At 34.8% G+C, this 8,833-nt stretch overlaps 1 pseudogene; it reads right to left on the minus strand.

Moving 5' to 3' along the window:
- Window positions 1–2,441: 2,441 nt before the first annotated feature.
- On the minus strand, window positions 2,442–6,784 carry LOC127546703 (Fanconi anemia core complex-associated protein 24-like; annotated as a pseudogene).
- Between the last annotated feature and the right edge of the window lie 2,049 nt (window positions 6,785–8,833).

Below are 8,833 nucleotides of genomic sequence, written 5' to 3' on the forward strand. Positions count from 1 at the left end.
ATTAAACTGGGATACTAGTTCAAGGAGAAAAACTTAAAGACTACCTGAGTTCTTTGACTAAAAAAAAAAAAAAAAAAAAAAAAAAAAAAAAAAAAAAAAAAAAGCCTAAACATCACATTTCAAGAAATATTAAAAAAAAAAAAAAAAAAGCTGCCCAGATCGCATAGAACTGGAAAGCAAAGAGAAATAGAATCAACCTATCATCCCCACAAAGAAACTCTAAATAAGAACTACAAGGAAGATTATAGTCTAAATCCAGAGCTTCCACGTTTAAAAAAAAATTAGCCAGAAATAAATAATTCAAGTATTGAGGATCTACAATCAGGATCCCATACAAATTAGCAAATGATTAAGGAGTAGATAGCTTGATGTTTAATTCTCTAGAAGGCAAAAGATAGAGGTTTACAACCAAGAATATTTGGTATAATTATAAAACTGAATATAACTTTATAGGGAAAATGAACTTTTTTATGAAATAGAGGACTTGCAAGCATTCCTTATGAGAAGAGTAGAACATAGAAACTTTGAAGGAAGGAAACATTTATTAAGCACCTACTTACTATGTCCCATTTGATTCTCACAACAATTATGGGAGGTGGATGCTTTTATTAATCCCATTTTCATTTCAAACACTGTAGTTAAGATAAATGTAAAATGGTAAATATGAATGAACAATCCTAAGGGACCAACTGTGCTTGCATTCTATCACAGGGAGATGATACATGTGTCCCCTCTGAAACTTGTCATCATTAGGTTTACAAACAGAGAGCCTGGGAGTGGTTTTATGTCATCATATTTTTTTTTTTACTTGCTGTTGAATTTATTGAGTTATCACTACTGAAATTTTACATTTTTAATTCAATTTGCAACTGTACCCTGTTCCTGGTAGCAAAGATGGAAAGAATGGAGGAGGGAAAGAAATAAGAGTTTAAAGTCTAAGCAGGCAATGATGTAAGTCATTATGCATTTTTTTGTTTTGATTCAAATTATCTTATTAGCTAAACAAAGATGTCCCATTATGTCAAAAAGTAGGTATGTCATAATAATCTTAAAAGAAGAATGGAAAGTGATGGGGAAGAAGAATATACTGGTGAGGGGGTAAGAGGAAAAGAATGGGGAAAACTATCTCACAAAACCAATATGGACAAGTAGATGTCCATATAAACAAGGAGGAGGAGGTGAGGGAGGGACTGACCCTGCAACTTCACTCTCATCTGAATTGATCATAGGAGGAAATATGTACACACAGTTGAGTGCAAAGCTACATTTTACTTAACAGGGAGAAAGGAGCAAAAGGAAAGAAGGGAGAAAAGGAAATTTGTGGGAGATTCAAGTCCTAAAGAAATATGTATAACTTTTTAAGATAATGAAGGAAAATTTGAAAGATACCCAATAACTAGGGAATGGTTGAATATGATGGAATGATTTTGTACTATAAGAAATGATGAGGGGGATGATTTCAGAGAAACCTGAGAAGACTTGTATGGATTAATGTAGAGTGAAATGATCAGAATCAGGAGAACAAATTTTACAGTAACAACAATATTGTTGGGAAGGTAGGAGGCACAGTGAATAGAGTACAAAAATTTGGACTCAGACATTACTAACTAATGACCCGGAAAAATCACTTTATCCTCTTTTCCTCAGTTCCTTCAAATGTAAAATGAGCTGGAAAAGGAAACTATTATCTTTGACAAGAAATCTCAAATGAGGTCATGGAGAATTGAATCCAACTGAAATAACTGAACAACATCAAAAACTTTGAAAAAAATAGGAATTCTAATTAGAGAATTTCCCAACAATAATTCCAAAGGAATAATGATGAAACATGTTATCTACTTCCTGATAGAGAACTAAAGGAGTTAGTATGCAGAATGAGACATACGGAGTTAAGGTGGGGTAAGGTAAGAGGAGATATCTTTTGGATGTGACCAATACGGAAATTTGCTTTGCTTGATTATACATGTTTATAACAGGTGTTATGTATCTCTCTCATTCTCAATTGTGGGGGGAGAGGAAGAAGATGAATTTCTGCTGTTTGAAGAAAGTAAAATATAATCTTAAAAGTAAGCAGTGTCACATACTAGGTTTATTTCCTTACCTGGTTATTTGATGTAGTTGCAGGAAGTTGACTAGACTTAAGTTCATAAAATAAGGAATCATGAAGTTCATTTCATCCATTCCCTTTCATTTTATAGATAAGGAACCTAAAGCCTACAGATCAGAATCCAGTTTTTCTGACTACCTATTTATCATTCTTTCCAGATGATGCCTTTTGTCTGGTCATCAGCTAGAATGAGTGAATGAATGAACAGGATTCTTCCCTAGAACTAGAGCTAATCCTTGTTAGACCACATTGCTTATATCCCTCATGTTAGACACAATGGAGACATGGCAGAAGGCCCAGTCATTCATCCATCTGTTATTCTGAAGGGCTAATTTTATAATGTAACAGTTTTTAGTTCTTCTTTTGGGGGTTCTGTTACACTTTCATTCAGCTGTTTGTGGGGAGCTTTAGGTAATCCAAATATGCTGCCAATCCTCAATTGGTAGAACTTTATTGACTGCAGTTTATTATGGACCAGGCCAGTCTTAACAGAAAAGTTCTGGGCAATTTTATCAGATGGCTTTTTTGGTGCTTTGTGCCAGAGATTAAATTTCTGGTCACATGGAGAGAACATCATCAATTATCTCATGCCATCTGTATATGGCTATGGTACCACAAATTCTACAGATGTAAGTTCTCATGCTATTTCATAATCAGACCTTGGTCATCAGAAATGGTTCAGTGACTGACATAAATTATTTTTGTTCATTTTTAAAAAAATTTCTGTGTCTTCTTCAGACTCTGCAGATACCCAAACCAATTCAATAAAACCAATTCAGTATACCTAGATGATACCACAAGATCCAGATGAAAAGAAGAAAATTCAATGTTTTTTTTTCAGCTACTTTTGTCAGGGCAATCCTGAATATCTTCACATTTTCAAATATCTAATCATAGTTGTATATGGTGTAGTGGATAGACAGTTGTCTACGAGCTCAGAAAACTTGAGCTCAGACTCCTTGACCCCAGGGAGGTCATTTTCTTTTTTTTTCTTTTTTCTTTTTTTAAAATTTTAATAGCTTTTTTATTTACAAGTTATATCATGGGTAATTTTACAGCATTGACAATTGCCAAGCCTTTTGTTCCAATTTTTCCCTTCCTTCCCTCCATCCCCTTCTCTAGATGGCAGGATGACCAATACATGTTAAATATATTAGAGTATAAATTAAATACAAAATAAGCATACATGTCCAAACCATTATTTTGCTGTAGAAAAAGAATCGGACTCCAAAATATTGTACAGTTAGCTTATGATGGAAATCAAAAATGCAGGTGGACAAAAATAGAGGGATTGGGAATTCTATGTAGTGGTTCATAGTCATCTCCCAGAGTTCTTTCACTGGTTGTAACTGGTTCAGTTCATTACTGCTGCATTAGAACTGATTTGGTTCATCTCATTGCTGAAGATGGCCACGTCCATCAGAATTGATCATCATATAGTATTGTTATTGAAGTGTATAATGATCTCCTGGTCCTGCTCATTTCACTCAGCATCAGTGCATGTAAGTCTCTCCAAGCCTCTCTGTATTCATCCTGCTGGTCATTTCTTACAGAACAATAATATTCCATAACATTCATATACCACAATTTATTCAGCCATTCTCCAATTGATGGGCAGCTACTCAGTTTCCAGTTTCTGGCCATTACAAAGAGGAGGAGGTCACTTTAACCAAAAAATTGCTCTAAGGTAACTTTTTTAAGGCAGCAGAAACTGCATTTATTTTGGAGGTCTTTAAGTCAATCACATTTTATGAGCGGTATTGAAAGCTAACAACATTATGATATCTGTAAGCATCTGTCCATGAAATAGAACATCTCACTGGTTATTGCTTCTGACTTTCTTTCTTTTTTTCTTTGCTTCTGACTTTCTAAACAGTTGCTTCAATTGTCAGAGGAAGCCTGAGAGAGATATTAGAGTTAAGGTCATGCCATTGTTCAAGAATATGTTTTCAGTTAATTATTGCTTTTAAAAATTGAAACTAGGATAAATTCTTAATTTTCTAAAGAATGTGATACCATACATTCAAGTTGTGATCATTTTGAGAATCACACACACAAAAAGCATTTTTAGACAACTGGTCAAGAAACAGCAGTATTTGCTTTGCTAGTTTAACACTTAATGCCAGAGTAGCTAATTAAAATGTGAGTCTAGGCATTGTGATTCAAAATCTATCTCACTTTTCAATATTTGATATAAGATGCAAAAGTTAGTTTCTTGGTTTTCAAATAGGTAAGAAAAGCAGTCTAAGATATGATGGTGCTGGAAAACAACAATAAAGCTTGGAGGACTGTGCCATGTTATCTAATTTATGTAAAGAATGTATACATACACACACACACATATACTTATTATACACTTCTTAGATACTTGTAAATTCCTGCAACAGATGCAAAAGGCTATAACTTTGCCAACTCCTTGTATCTGTTGTACTGTTCAAGGTACTGGTGATTCAGAGAGCTGAGAAAAGGATTCCTATTCCTCTCTTCAGTTTGTTCACAAATAGTTGGATAATGAACTGGAATGCTTCCATTTGGCTGGCTTTTAAAAGCAATACAAGTCTGAGTTCCAGAACAAATTTCTGTACTGTTAAAAAAAAAAAAAAGTACCATTCATTCGTCTGTGTTTTTTCATCTACCATAATCCTTTAAAGATTATCGGCATTTCTAAGTCGAACAGCCCTTTTTTATAGCTGCTTCCTACCACACTGAATCTGTTTCAGTAATATAAAAAATGCAGAATACACTAGAAAGGTGAAAATTCATCAGTGTCATGTTTTCCTCAAAGGTAAGTTCAACCTTCCCTTACATTTCTTGAACTAAAACCTTTTCTTTTCACATCCAACATGTCCAAAAAGAACAAATATAAGATCCATGCTTGTAAGTATGGATTCCTTTTCTATCAGTGATATTCTGATTCATAGTTATGATGGTGACTTACTGTTGAGGGATGGGGAATCAGGAGTTAGGAAAGTGGAAGCCAGAGTTAGTTTTGAGAATTTAGGGACATAGCTGTACTTGTGGAAGCTTAGGGCCCTCTGTCTCACTATCTGTGCTTCTTCTCTTTTCTCCCACTCCCATCTTACTTTTCACTCCCATGCTCTTCCTTCTACTCTTCCTGTCCTTACTTCCTCTTGCCCTCTAATCAATTTAAGATTATAAATCAAAGAAAAGATGCTGATCTGAACTGGTAGAAGCAATTTCCTGATCCAGCAGATCTTTGCAACAATAAAACATTGGTACAATTGCTATCTCTAACTCATTTAAAAATGCAGCCACAGATTTTAGTGTCTTTCATATTCACTGGAAATTCTGGTCCCTAGGAGGTTTAGGAAGTCTCCAACTGACAAACTAGTAATGACTTAAATATAAACGAGTTTGTACAGCACAGAAATGGAAGGCCTGCTTTTCTATTCCTATATTTAACTCTCAGGGAGGAAAACAAAAATGATTAAAATGTATCAGGTCCTTGATTTGGTTAAGTCTTTTCAATGATTCACTGTAATGTACTCCCTGATAAGGGAAGCAGAGTTCATCTTGGATGCTTAACTTTCCCTTATAAAGACATGTGAATATTAGTAGGGAACAGAATTATATGGAAGCTAATGGAAGGAAAGAAATATAAAAGAGGGCTAGATGGGAGTTAAGAAGAGCCTTGCTATTGAGATTGTCACTAATAACAAACAGCAGAAAAGTCACAAGCTGGGAATATCTCTCCATGAGGCATAGATAATCAAAAGTGTGGAACAAATTATTTGAAGAGATGGGAAAAAACTTAAAAAGCTACAAAAGAAAGGAAAACAACCATCTCATTATGACATATAAGTAAGTTCCACTTGCTTTTATAAACAATGCAGGAATAAGTGGACCCAGGGTAGCCTTTCAGCAAAAGCTTTCAGAATTATAATTACCACAAATAAAGAGAGTAATCACATCAATCAATTGGCTTGAGAAAACCCAAAGACAGCCCCTCCATTATTTAACAGCAACATTGATATAAATAATTTAAAGGGTAAAAACATAGAAATCGCTAAACAGCAACTTTTTAAATTAATACTAGAAAAGAAAAAGCTTAACCCTTTTGTATGTTCAAAACTTGTCTCTAGTCCAAATACTGCTGCCCCCCCCCCATTCTTACATTGCTTAAACAGCTACTTAAAAATCTTCTCTTTAGTAGACATTAAAATTACAGAACACATTAGAAAAGCCATAATTTAGAATTGAAGAAACTTGTTCAGAAATTCAAAATTCAACATAAAGGTCCCATAGATCTCATGTTGGAAATGGAACATTTCCCATTTTGCCTTAATATTTGCCCACCCAGACATTGCCGGCTAGATTTACTAGTGTATTTCTTGGCAAATGTGTCTGCCTATAGTCTTCTGACAATGGATACTCCTTTCTGGTTTGAGCTGAAGCTCTCTGGGTCTTTTCTTCATTCACTGCCTATATAACTCTCCTGAATCCATATTCAGGAGAAAACAACAGACCTCTTGTACAGTAAGTCACAATAGGGAGCTTGTAAGAATGACAGATACCACATTGGGTGGTTTCCCCTCTGAAATATTTCTGCGATCTGAAATGGAAAACAGGAATCAGGATGAAATCTCCCAGCAAGAAGGGGAGGTGCAGTATACAGAGGCCTTTAGAAGCTGATAATTACCTAATAATGCCCTCCATCTTTACCCTTTAAGTGAAAGATGGAGTTCTTTAAGTAGCTGGTAAAGGTGTTCTCTCTCTCTCTGTGTATGTCTCTCTATCTCTTTGTCTCTGTCTCTCTTTCTCTCTCTCTCCTCTGCCTTTTCTCTGTCTCTCTCTCATTTCTCTCTCTCTCTCTCTCTCTCTCTCTCTCTCTCTCTCTCTGTCTCTCTCTGTCTCTCTCTCTCTCTCTCTCTCTCTGTCTCTCTGTCTCTCTCTCTCTCTCTCTCTCTGTCTCTCTGTCTCTCTCTCTCTCTCTCTCTCTCTCTCTCTCTCCTCTCTCTCTCTCTGTCTCTCTCTCTCTGTCTCTCTCTGTCTCTCTCTTTCTCTCTGTCTCTCTGTCTCTCTCTGTCTCTCTCTCTCTCTCTGTCTCTCTGTCTCTCTCTCTCTCTCTCTCTCTCTCTCTCTCCCTTCTTCTCTCTCTCCTCCCCTCTCTTCCCCCCCCCCCCCCGCCTTTTTCTCTGTCATTCTGTCTCTGTTTTTCTATCTAAGCAAGTTGGAGTGGATGAGATTAAAAGCACAGACAAAAAGTAATTGTGTAGCTATTTTGTTCCAAAATAAATTATCATCTAGACAGAAAGAATGATATTATAAACAAATTATAAAAACATAGGATAGTTTACTTCTCAGATTTGTGGAGAAGGAAGGAATTTGTGACCAAAGAAATAGAGATTATTATTGATCACAAAATAGAAAATTTTGATTATAGTTTTTGTACAAACAAAATGCAGACAAGATTAGAAGGGAAGCAATAAACTGGAAAAACATTTTTTACATCCAAAGGATCTGATAAAGGCCTAATTTCTAAAACAAATAGAGAATTGACTCAAATTTATGAGTTCAAGCCATTTTCCAGTTGATAAATTGTCAAAGGATATAAACAGACAATTTTCAGATGAAGAAATTGAAAGTATTTGTAGCCACATGAAACGGTGCTCCAAGTCATTATTAATTAGAGAAATGAAAATTAAGACAATTCTGAGATGCCACTACACACTTGTCAGATTGATTAAAATGACAGGAAATGATAATGACCATTGTTGGAGGGGATGTGGGAAAACTAGAACGCTGATACATGGTTGGTGGAACTGTGAATGGATCCAACCATTCTGGAGAGCAATTTGGAATTATGCTCAAAAAGTTATCAAATTGTGCATACCCTTTGATACATCAGTGTCTCTAGTGGGTCTGTATCCCAAAGAGATCTTAAAGGAGGGAAAGGGACCCACATGTACAAAAATATTTGTGGCAACCCTCTTTTTTTGCATGAAATAGCAAAGAGTTTAATGAACAGAACCAAGAAAACATGATCCACAGTAACAGCAATATTCTTATTAAGAACAATTTTAAATAATTAACTCATCTTGATCATTGTACATATTCAATTCAACTACAAAGGACCTATATCAGAAAGAACTGATCAATAGAAATATGTATAGTATGTTTTACATACATATGTATTACACACATATTATGGGGAGGGAGAAAAAATTAAAAATGCACAGCAAAGAATAGAAGAAAACTTAGAAGGAAGCACAGAAAAGTAGGGTTATCTTTGAAAACAATATATAGCATTTAGTACATAGTTTTTCAAAAGTAAACAATGTAAAATGAAATTCATGATTTTATATTGAATTTTCTTTTTCTGTTGTACTGCATACATGGAAAGTTTTTTGTAATTAAGTTCAAAATTTTAAAAATAAAAAAGACAAATACTAGTAGAAAGGAATATTAAATAGAAATCTTTGCGTGATTTTTTATGAAGGCCCAATGTATTTTAAATTTGCTAGCTAATTAATTGCAACAACTTGAGTGTGTTAATAACAACTGTGTTTAGCCCTACTGTGATTAATGAGAATTTCCATTAAAAAAATAGCTTTTTATTTACAAGATATATGCATGGGTAATTTTTCAGCATTGACAATTGCAAAACCTTTTGTTCCAATTTTTCCTCTCCTTCCCCCACCTCCTCCCCCAGATGGCAGGTTGATCAATACATGTTAAATATGTTAAAGTATAAGTTAAATACAA

This window comes from Antechinus flavipes, chromosome 1 (genome assembly GCF_016432865.1).
Source record: "Antechinus flavipes isolate AdamAnt ecotype Samford, QLD, Australia chromosome 1, AdamAnt_v2, whole genome shotgun sequence".
Classification (NCBI taxonomy): Eukaryota; Metazoa; Chordata; class Mammalia; order Dasyuromorphia; family Dasyuridae; genus Antechinus; species Antechinus flavipes.